Genomic DNA, 12,290 nt, shown 5'->3' on the forward strand with positions numbered 1-12,290 from the left:
AGCCAGACTGATATTGATCGAGTGCCGAAGTTTCCTCCAAGAAATCTAGGAGCTGGTCCGCCACGGCCCTTTCCAACACCTTGCTCAGGAACACTAAGTGCGATACTAGGCGGTAGTTGGCAGGATCCCTCTTTTTTCAGGAGAGGGTGAACCACTGCCTCCTTCAGCCTCTCAGGGAACTCCCCAGAACCCAGGGAGCAGTTGATAATGTTCCTGAGTTGGCCTCCTATCCTCTGGCCATCTCCTTTGAGGAGCCAGGAAGGACAGGGGTCAAGGGGCAAGTGGTCGCCCTGACTGATCCCAGCAACTTGAAAGAAGAATTGGCTAATGCTTTAAAAAAAAGCATCCCACCTTCATTTTGCACGCAGCCTTCCCCCCCCCCCCCGCTAGTCTTCAGCTTCCAGTTTGGCTGGTGGGTAGAGCAAAGCGCCTGTTTTGTGTAGCAATTCATCCCGCCTTCCTCTGTCTATCAAGGTGGCGAACCAATCAAATATTGTGACATTTTGGAGCCTCCAACTTAACCCTTTCCTTAATTTAAAAAATGCATGTATAAACGCATAAGTGAGGCTTCAAAATGTGCACAGGGCACTTCAAGCCCTATGTATGCTAGTGATCATGCCTGTGCTTATGTGTTTACACATGTGTAAAAGGTAAACAATTTTTTTTAAATCACAGCAAGCACAGGATGTTTGGAAGGGAATGCTTTCAGACACTATGAAAGGGGTAGTGGTTTTTCAGCAAGATTGCTAGGGCAAGCTGCGTAAATGCCTCCGTGTTGCCTCCATTTTTTAAAAATCAGGCAGTCCCGTCTCCCGGAAATAGGGAAGGAGGCGGGACCGAATTTGTGGTGAGTTGGAGGACAACTAGCACTGTTTTTAAAACACACATGTGCTTGGTGGGTGTGCTGCTGTTTGCTTGCAGCAGGCATATGCTTTTGGGGAGGGTAATCCACTTTTCTGTATTTCCCAGCTCCTGCTACAAACGGAATGATGTAGCAAGAGCTTGGCAAGGAATTGGCGTATTGTGCTCGATGTCGTGCGTAATTTTTTTTAAAAGCGTCCACGAAAGGTAAGACTATTACTATATTAAACTTGTGCAGAATGGACCTAAGTGTACAGGACACCTCTCCCCCTATAGAATCATAGAGGTGCAAGGTACCTCTAGGGTCATCTAGTCCAACCTCCTGCTGAACATAGGAAATTCACAACTACTGGAGATGTCTCCACTTGCTCTCTCATCCATTTCTATCCCTTAAAAAAATTAAAATGCTTAAATGAAACAATGGAAGTGTGTTCCGTTTTAGGATCAGAGTAAGAAGCAGTTGTGAGTTCCAGCCTATCAGCTGTAGATAGTGGGGCCATATATGCTGTTCTTGGCTCCCATTCCCTGCTTCCCAGGCCAATAGGGAAGGGGGGGGGCTTGTTGGTACTCCTCTTATCCATGACACCACTTCCAGCACAAAACAGGAAGTTATGTTATCAATTTGCCTGATGTGATGACATCATTTCCGTTGTGAGCCAGATGTAGAATCGCACACTGGTGTGATATTGGCACAACTGTCCCCACTCTCTAGCTTCTCCCACCATCTATCTAAAAACATATCTGAGGGACCACTTAGCTGACTAGTGGAGGCTCGCACTCCACTAATTCAAACCAGATGGTGATCGATCCCTGACCCCCAAGATGTATGCTTGGCCCCATCCAGGGTCAGGGCATTTTCAGTCCTGGCCCTAACCTGGTGGGATGAGGTCCTGGAAGAGCTGTGCATGCTTCAGGAGCCTACACAGTTCCAAAGGGCCTACAAAACAGAGCTTTTCCACCAGGCATTAAATAAAATTTAAAAAAATTGTTGTGAACTGCCCCAAGTCAGTATGCTGGGAGGGGTGGTCACATGAATCCAGTCATGATAGATAGATAGATAGATAGATAGATAGATAGATAGATAGATAGATAGATAGATAGAGAGAGAGAGAGAGAGAGAGAGAGAGAGAGAGAGAGAGAGAGAGAAACAGAGAGAGAGAGAAACAGAGAGAGAGAGAAACAGAGAGACAGAGACAGAGACAGAGACAGAGACAGAGACAGAGACAGAGACAGAGACAGAGACAGAGACAGAGACAGACAGACAGACAGACAGACAGACAGACAGACAGAAAGAAAGAAAGAAAGAAAGAAAGAAAGAAAGAAAGAAAGAAAGAAAGAAAGAAAGAAAGAAAGAAAGAAAGAAAGAAAGAAAGAAAGAAAGAAAGAAACACTGGTGATACCAGAGTCAGGAACTACCCTTGGCAAATGTGAGGGATGAGTTCCTTCTGTGTGTCCATTCTTTCCACTCCCCTAATAGATTGATTTGGCAAAGCTTTTCTTATGTACTTATGGTTCTTCTCCAGAAGCAGTCACCTGGGCTCCCAGTCAACATCCATCCCTTTTGTCAGCCTTCATTCCCTGTGAAGAGAATACAGCTTCCTCTGTATATTTTGTAATCTACTTGGAACTTCTGCCAAAAGGGGGGAGTTTTTTTTAAAAATAATAATAATAATGAAAACATATACATAAAATTCGTGAAGCATTTCTATTTGGAAGCAAGATATGGGGAACTATTCTATGACAAACTTTTTTGAAATTTTTCCGACCAATCAAAATGTTCAGATTGTGTTCTACATTCCTCAAATGTTTTGCTTAAGAACTCTAGGCTTAGCCACTTTGGTGGCCCTGATGAGGGCAGAAAGCTAAGGTATAAATGTTCAAAATAAAATAATTTTAATGTTTTTCTTCTTTTTTGAAGAATCTGATGGGAAATGTTTAGAACCTTCCCACAAGTTTTGGGGTTTTTTTTAAAATCTCATTTAAAAATTTTAGGCATCTCTTATAAGTCTTTAGAATAATCCCCAGAATTTATTTTGACTGGGTGTCATATAGTGACAATTCTGTCAAAGTGAGTTACCACTTCCTCTTTTAAATGACATGGTATTTCTGGGCCAAATTAGATGTGAGGACATACGTTTGGCTTCCAGTGAAAACATTCACACATATAGAATTTGCCTTGTATTGTGATATTATGGCATCCCAGGTTTCTACATTCCCTGTTGCAAAGGCAATGGTGTGAAAGAGTGGCAGGAAACCGCAGAACACAAAGAGAGCTAAATGCTTAGGTACTATTTTCAACATCAGCCATGAAGCTACGTTAAACCAAGTCAGACCACCTCAGTATCATTTCCTCTAATTGGCAGCAGCTCTCTAGATATTCATAGTTCAACAAGTTTCCTATGACATCTAAAGATAAGGTATGGGGGGGGGGGTAATGGATTTAGCACTTCCAAATTGTTTAGAAATTCCTCCACAGCACTTGCTATCAGAGATCCTTTTCAACTGGAAAAGTCAGGGATTAAATCTGGGACTCTGCATGTCAAGTATATAAAACAATCTCAATTGTTTTAAGTACCTAGTACCTAACCATAACCCCTCCCTTGGCTTTTATTGTCACTTCTAATTTCACCTACATAGTGCTCCATGCTGGGTCAACTATGGTTGCTGAAATACTTTTGCCCTAGTCCTAGGAACGCCTAGTTGATTTCCAACATCTTAAATGGTCCTGATACTTCCGCCCTTAGCATAATGCATTTTCTTCAGCAGAAGGTGAAAATCTTTACCATCTACTTTTGAACAATTTCTTTCTATAAGGTCAAAAAATGTCAGTAGTCTCAAAGAGCCAAGTGCTAAATGGACTTTGTCAGTGACCTTTACGAGGAAATGGAGGTAGAGGGTCAGATTCAATGAAGGGAAGTATTGCGCAATGCCAGACAACCTCTGCAAAATTCATTACTGGCTCACGAGGAACCTGTTTTCAATAAAGTAATTTATTAACCACAGGCAACAACGCAGTCAGTCACTCCACAAGTTATTTCTCTGTTCCTAAGCTATAACTGGTGTGTTTTATTCCTTTTTATAGAACTTCTAGTTATCACTAGCTCAGATGTTCTAGACCTAGGATTGTTAGCTCTGGGTTGGGAATCATCTAAAAATTTGGGGGGTAATGAGGAGGGTGGGGTTTGGAACGGGGAGGGATTTGAATGGGGTATGATGCCATGGAGTCTGCCTTCCAAAGCAGCCATTTTCTCCAGGTGAGCCAATCTCTGTCACCTGGAGATCCGTTGTAATAGTGGGAGATCTCCAACGACCACTGGATTTGGGTCTCAATCAACTATTTCAATAGGCCAAAGATGTTTCCCTGTGCCTTTTACAGAGACACATAGATATAGGTTGTCAGACATCAGAATGGATTCATCATGGGCCCAAATTACTTTTTACAAGATTCTGAATAATTTACTACAAAAGTAGCACTCAAATTCCCTTGTGTTTCTTGTGACCAGTGTGCGCGTGTGGGGAGGGGGGGTCATTTTGATGCTTAATCCTTACAGATACAGCTTATCTCGTAGCAGCCCCAAATCCTTTTCAGAAGAATGTCTGAATAAATAAGGAATATGCAAAGAAGGAATATGCAAATAGTTTTATTTATAAGATTTATACCCTAACCTTCTGCTTAAAAACCCCGCCGGTGACATGCAGTAAATAAAATCATCAATAATAGTTACATCAAATAAAGTAAGCTAAAGAAACAATAAAAACCAAACTGCCTTTAAAAAAAAAGTTAAGGCTCAAGTCAGCTTAAGAGAAAACCTTAAAAGGAAGCAATAATACAAGAGATACTTTCTCCCCAAATACAACAATATCAGTACATCAAACATATGTTTAAAAGAACTGGCACAAAGTACAGTAAGTGAACTTTGGGCAAACCATTGCTGAAGGACAGCCCTGCTTAGCTGCCGTCACAGGTCTTCTGGAAGAGTTTTAACTGATATCCAGCTAGGATACCATCAATGAGGTGATCAACCAGGTCTTTGAGGAATGGCCATGGGTCAGTGGAAGAGCCTCTGCCTGCCACACAAGTCTCTTGCATCTCCACTTAAAACAATCAAGTAGCAGGTGACGTAAAAGGTCTTTGCCTGAGACCTTGAAGAGCCACTGCCAGTTGGAGTGGACCAGGGGTAGTCAAACTGCGGCCCTCCAGATGTCCATGGACTACAATTCCCAGAATTGGCAGGGGCTTCTGGGAATTGTGGTCCATGGACATCTGGAGGCCCGCAGTTTGACTACCCCTGGAGTAGACGTTAGTGATCATGATGGACTAATGCTCTGATTCAGTGTGTGCATGTGTGTGTAGAGGGGGTGTATTTTTATATCTTGGAGGCCACTGCAAAGAAATCCCTCCCCTGCGTGCCTACTATTCTCACCCCTTCAATAGTCCACTGAGACAGAAGACCAACAGCAGAGGATATGGAGAATCTTTTTTCTTTCTTTCTCATGGCCATTAGGCTTTGGTTGTTTGAAGAAATACAGCTTGTCAGAAACCAGAAAATAGATTCAACTGCATTCCCGAATTCCTTGGGAGGAAAAAAAAAACTTTTGCAAACTTTAATTTTAAAAATGTAAATAAGTGGCATTGTACTCAAAACCTTACTAGGCTATGTGTACAAGTGCCAGTTAAGCAGAACAGCTTCTTACTTCAGGGGCACTGAATTTAATTTAACACTCTTCCAAAAACTGCCATAAGACCCAAATTTCACTTAAATGAAATCTGGTTGCCTAAACCATGATCAGTGTGCTGCATACATAAGATCTGCCAAGTCACAACTATCTTATGGCAACTCCCGCAAGGGGCTTTCAAGGCGAGTGAGAAGCAGAGGTGGTTTGCCATTGCCTTCTTTGCAGTGTCCTCATTGGTGGTCTCCTGTCCCAGTACGACCTTCAGCAATGGTTTCCCATGGCCTGCCTCTGTGGCATAACTGCACTATTCCTTGGAGGTCTCTCATCCAAATGCTAGCCAGGGACAGCCCTGCTTAGCAGCCAAGCTCTGACAAAATCAGGCATTTTACTGTGGTCTAATATTGATGTGTGATATTGTGGTGTAAAGAACCTCTTGTGGCAGAGTGGTAAAGCAGCAGACATGCAGTCTGAAGCTCAGCCCATGAGGCTGGGAGTTCAATCCCAGCAGCCGGCTCAAGGTTGACTCAGCCTTCCATCCTCCCGAGGTCGGTAAAATGAGTACCCAGCTTGCTGGAGGATAAACGGTAATGACTGGGGAAGGCACTGGCAAACCACCCCGTATTGAATCTGCCATGAAAACGCTAGAGGGCGTCACTCCAAGGGTCAGACATGACCCGGTGCTTGCACAGGGGGATACCTTTACCTTTAATATTGATGTGAACAGGGCATGAGTAACTGTGACAAAGTCACTCCGAAAATAACCTTTTCTTTTCAGTTAAAAAAGTATCTTGATTATTAAAATTTGGAGGGGGGTATTCCCAATACTTTCAGAAGAGACGTTTAGGGTTGTGTGGACAAGTGTTTTGGAAGATGCTTGTATCTGTGAGGTGAGAAGGGCTAGTTGTCTTTAGGCTGATCAGAAAAAATGCGAGTAATGAGGGGGGATTTAGATTTCAAGATTCAGACGGCCAGCTGTTTCCCCCCCCACACACACACTCATTAATTTGAAAAAACAAAAATAGCACTTGCAAAAATGTGTGTGTGTGTTTCAATTCCCCTTCACCAAAGAAATGAATACTCTAGGAATGAGTATAAAAACCCACTGAAACAGAGAAATATTTCAAGAGCCATATGGGGAAGAGGTAAAAAAAAGAAAGAAAGAAAGAAAAGAATATGGAGAGAAAACAGGAACATTTGATTTCCAGCTGAAGTTTCTGAGAGGATGATAAATCTGACATATGGAATTTTCCTCCAATGTTAAATGGGAATGGTTTTAATTACTTTTAATAGATTGATGGACGTGTCATTGCTCAGATTTGTTTAATAGGTAGTGATGGGGGCAGGGAATTCTCTCTGCCATTCCAGTGTGCAAGCATTGACGGCTTCTACTTGATTCACTGCAACATCTTTTCCAGATAAGGTTTTTGCACTGCCATTTCATGGATGGAGCAACTGAGGCTGTGGAATGTAGATGCATGAATCATATGAAACCGAAACCAGGAGTGTGCAAATTTTTACATGTGCTTCTAGAAAGTTGGCTCAAAGCCCATGTATCCTGTTGCCTGTCAGCCTGAGCTAAAAACACCTTTTAAATGCAGGAGTTATTTTTCGACCTTGTTATAACAATGTAATGATAGGCATCTTTTGAATAGCCATGGAGACAATTGTGCAGAACAAACAAATCATAAACGTTTGCAAAGATAACACCTGGCTACTTTGTTTTCCGCTTTTCTTCTCATGAATACTTACCAAGCAGACATGTCCTGAAGCTGACACTACAGCCAGAAATATGGAGTATTTAAAAGAGATTTCAGAAATGTTGTGCACAAAAAAACAAAATTACTCCTTTTTTGTTGAATTACCACAGACGTTCCTCCCTTGCTGTCCTTTCTGACTGCAATTTTCAACAGACTGGTTCTGTGTCTCCCTTAAAACTCCTTCAAGACACAAAAGTTCTACAATACCTTGGGTTTGACCTTTATCCTACATATATGTATATTAAAAGGAAGTCGTATGGAACTCATGGATTCTTACATCTTAATAAACCAGAACAGTCTCAAGCTGTTAGTCATGATCTTGATATGAAACCAAGTCTAAGTGTGTCTTTTTCTAGCCAGCCTCAACAGGCCGAGATCTCCTCACTGTTCTCTTGAAGGCCAGGTTTAAAGGGGGGGGGGGGGAGGCACATTTGCTTCAGCCAGAGAGGGTAGTGTCAGAGAGCTAATTTTAATACAACCATCTCAGAACAGGAAATTCTTCTTCTAAAATGGTACCTCCCATGTTGAGTTTTTGAAAGGATTTGTTTTTAAAAATTAATCAAGGGGACCTTTGTAATCATTCTATTTACTTTATTCATGTTACACTTTTCTCCCTAATGTGGATCCAAACTGGCTTCCATCGTTCCCCTCTTCTCCATTTTATCCTCACCACAAGGGGATTTGGACCTCAGTTTCCCAGATCCTAGTTCAACACACCATGCCTAAGTTTAAGAAAAATTGATTCATTGATCAGAAAATGCCTCCTGGCATGAAAGACAACCCATTTCCTCCTTTTGCTTAGATAGTTGTGATGGTGAAAGATTCTAATACGGTGAGCTTATTACTAGGGACCGCATAATGCTTTGAAACAGGTATTATGCTGATTAATAAATTACATTCTCAAATGGGAATGATGTTATCACCAAAACATCTCATGATTAATTTCTAATGCGAAGCTTAGGGCCTTCACTTAAAGAATCACTTGAGTTTGCCGTGTCTGTTCAAAGGTCGAACACTTATACAACTCTACCAAGAGCCTCACCATGGGTCCCCTCCCCCCCAAATTGAAACAATAGCTCTAACCTGTTAATCCACCATAACTTCCTAACCTCAATTATAGCTCTTGAGATGGAGGTGATTTAAAAAATTAGTATTTCCCCCCTTCTCAATGAATATGTCTTTCCTACCAAGGAAACACTGTTACAAAACGCTACAGTGGCAAATTAATAGTAATAATAATTAGAAGTGGCTTGATAATTAAAGCTGAGATTTCTCTTCTCTTGAAAAAGAAACCCTTTCCATATACAGGACCAATTTAATACGCCTATTTTATTGAGAAGGTGAAGAAAAGACCCCCCCCCCATCCATCTGTTCTTGAGTCACCTATGTACTAATGAAGAAGAGTTGCACTTTATACCCCATTCCTCTACCCTAGGAATCTCAAAGCAGCTTACAATTGCCTTCCCTTCCTCTCCCCACATCATTCACCTTTGTGAGACAGGTGAGACTGAGAGAGTTGTGAGAGAACTGTGACTGACCCAAGGACACCCAATAGGCTTCATACGGAGGACTCGGGAACCAAACCTGGTTCTCCAGATTAGAGTCCACTGCTCTTAACCACTGACCCCACTGGCTATTAATGATTCTGTGATTTCTACAAGCAATATTTGACACTCAGATTTACTCTATTCACAGTGTTGATTCAGTATCCAAAACACTCACAATTGATTATCTCTTTCCCATTTAAGATAAGCAGTGTTTCAAATGGAATTGTAGCCATGCAGTTGTTGGGGGTGGGGCACAGTAGCTGGCTGATAGTTGCTATTGGCACACGCCCACAATCTACTGGAATGCAAGTATTATATATGCTCCAGAATCACAGGCAGATGCTGCATTATTTAGAATCACTTCACTTCTACTAAGGAATGCCAGACCCCCACTGTAGCCTGGGGATTCCTGCCTTGGCACCTCTCCTCCCAGCTTTAGGGATTCAAGAAAGTGGAGAAAATACCCCCAATCCTACCCACCGAAAATTGCTTTGTGGCCGTGCTGCAGACACCACCTACTGCCTTAACACCCACTTCCTCCACACTAAACTTGCCACAGATGCCAATAACAGTTCTGCAAGATTTTTTTGTGGGGGGGGGAGGGAGAGTGGGGACAAGGTGCGGCACCCTCTCTGATTTGGGGTCTAGCCTAAAAGGAAGAGGGATGCCCTGATGTCTAAATTTTCATGTGATGTCAGCACATCGGGGAACTCCTGGACCATGCTCCCAAATCCTACCAACACCAGACCAATTCCAACACACTGAATGAAAGTACTCCCCCTTGACAGACACATAAAATGTGGTAGAATGGCATTTATTCAAAACTTTGTGGGTGCTGCCTTTGGATCTCAAGAAGGGATAGGAAGGGATAGGAAATGAACAACTGATACTTGTCAGCTGCTGCAAACTTCTCAAAAATAAAAGAATTTATAATATTGACCAGTCCAGAAAAAAACGTATATTGTGTTTGGAGGTGTCTGTCTACAGAGAGGGAGTGGAGTCATAGATCTTGGATATGTACATTCAGCCCATCTAACTTGTCATGTCTATTTATTTCCATGTATTTAAAATATTAGTTCCACTTCTCCCGATGGTTCAAAGTGGATTATGATGTCAGGAAGGAAGTGTAATACACAAAGACGAACACAATAAATGAGCACAGCTTCTAAAAAACCTATTGCGGCAGGCAGGTACCATCACAACACTGTTTCAAGATTGTCTAGTCAACTGCTCTTCATAACAACAAGTCTCTAAGCAGAAGAATCAATAGCACTTTGATAACCAGATGTCCTTTGGCACAAAATTGTTTTGCTATCCAATGAAAAGACAATGCCATGAAACAGTCTGACTTTCACCCAGAAGTCAGTCCCTGATGGATGGGCCATTACAATTTTTAAAAACCCATGTCGTGGTAGAAGCCAATTACACTTGGCAATGTGATAGAATGGTCACCCACAAGGGGCTGAATAAATTCCAGCACTGCACATTTTGCCTGCTGGCCTGCCAAAGTCAAGTGTGTTCACTGAATATCCTAAAATGTTGGCTGATCTAAGTTGACAAGTGGGAACATAGAGGTAGACATGGTTCCTCAGATATGAGATTCCTAAACTATGAATGGTTTTATAAGGGAGATCAAGTGCTTTGGATTTAATGCAGAAATAAACTGGTGGCCAATAAAGCCGTTTTAAAATTGGCACAATGCATTTGTAACAAGACATTCTCACCAGAAGGCAGGTCATCACATTTTGCACCAAACGAAGCTTCTGAGATAACTTTATGGGCAGACCCAGGCACAGAGTATGGCATTAACCATTTAGAAAAGTTACAGATACATGGATCAACATGGCGAGATCAGCGGGGTCCAATATATGAAGTAGTCGGCATACCATATTAAGATGATAAAAGGCACTTTTGGGTGCTACACTAACCTGCTCTTCTAACAATAAAATTGGGTCAAGGAGTTCCTTGAAACTCTTAGCACAACTTGATGAGGATAATTTCACTCCCTCTAGTGCGGTAATTCTATATCTCCTAATGACTGTGCTTTCCCTGACAGCATCAGCTGTCATCTTGCTGGATTCAGTTTCATAATGCTCACCCTCAACCACTTGATCGCCATAACCAGACATTGGCCTAGCATCAAAACGGAGGCATTGGGAGGACTCATTAAAGAAATATACAACTGTGTGTCATCAGCCTATCGATTGTACTTAGCCACAAAAATGGCTATGATCTTATTCACAGGCCTCCTCTAAAGATGGAATAACATTGAAGAGAGGATACCATAATCCATATTCCAGGCTGGGGAAAATTTCTCTCAGCTGTAACATCTACCTTACCTCCAGCAGTAAAGATTGAAACCAGTGAAAGTTTTGGCAAGCTCCAGCCAGTCTATCGATGTGGCACAACCAACCATGTCATAGGCTGTTGGCAAGCACAACAGAATTACCTAACAGGGATTGCACGTATCTATCAGGTAATGACTGGGGAAGGCACTGGAAAACCATCCCGTATTGAGTCTGCCATGAAAATGCTAGAGGGCGTCACCCCAAGGGTCAGACATGACCCAGTGCTTGCACAGGGGATACCTTTACCTTTTTATCAGCAAATGCAGATCCTTCACCACAAACTATTGAAGTAGTTTTTGTCTCAGAGTCAAACCAGAAACCTGATTGAAAGAGGCCTGAAAAGATAAGTCATTAAGGTGCTTCTGAAGTGTTACTCTACCATATATCCAATGACCTCACCCAAGAAATTAAGATTTGACAGTAGTCTATAGTTAGCAAGGTCTTTTTTACCTAGTGAAAGGCCTCACAGCAGCTTCTTTCTGCTCCTGCAGGGGAAAAGGATCCAAAAGAAAAGACGTCTCCTTAACCATTTCAAGGCTCTATCAATACGAGCATGCCCATGTTCTCCAAACAGCATATGCAGCCAACACTAATGGCAAAGGATCACTTTTTAGTCCGGTCATGCAACTGAAATGACTGAATCATTATCTGCAGAGACTCCAGCAATAAAATATCACAGCAAGCTATTGAGGTGTCTTACTCTTCCAAGGAACTAGTATTAGGTATTAAATTAATACCAACATCTTGGTAGACCAATGGTCTGACTCAGCATTGGGCAGCTTCATGTATGTATTCATGTGCCCAATGAATGCACGGAGTGCCACCACTCACCTCATCACTGGCCTACAGTGATCCTAGGCTTCAACTCCCCTCCCTCATCACAATATATGATTTTGCCATTTTGAGCACGATTTCCCTTGCAAGAGAAGACTGAGAAGTTGGAACTGGGCAGTTCAGCCCTCTCTTCATAACCTGTTCAATGTCAGTTTCTCTCAATGTCCCCTCAATGGTCCTACCATATCCTAACACTTTTTCTTACTTTGGACATAATTAAAGAACCCCTGTTTCAGTTGTATTTAACATTTCTCACAAACCTAAGC

Source organism: Paroedura picta, chromosome 1 (assembly GCF_049243985.1).
Source record: "Paroedura picta isolate Pp20150507F chromosome 1, Ppicta_v3.0, whole genome shotgun sequence".
Classification (NCBI taxonomy): Eukaryota; Metazoa; Chordata; class Lepidosauria; order Squamata; family Gekkonidae; genus Paroedura; species Paroedura picta.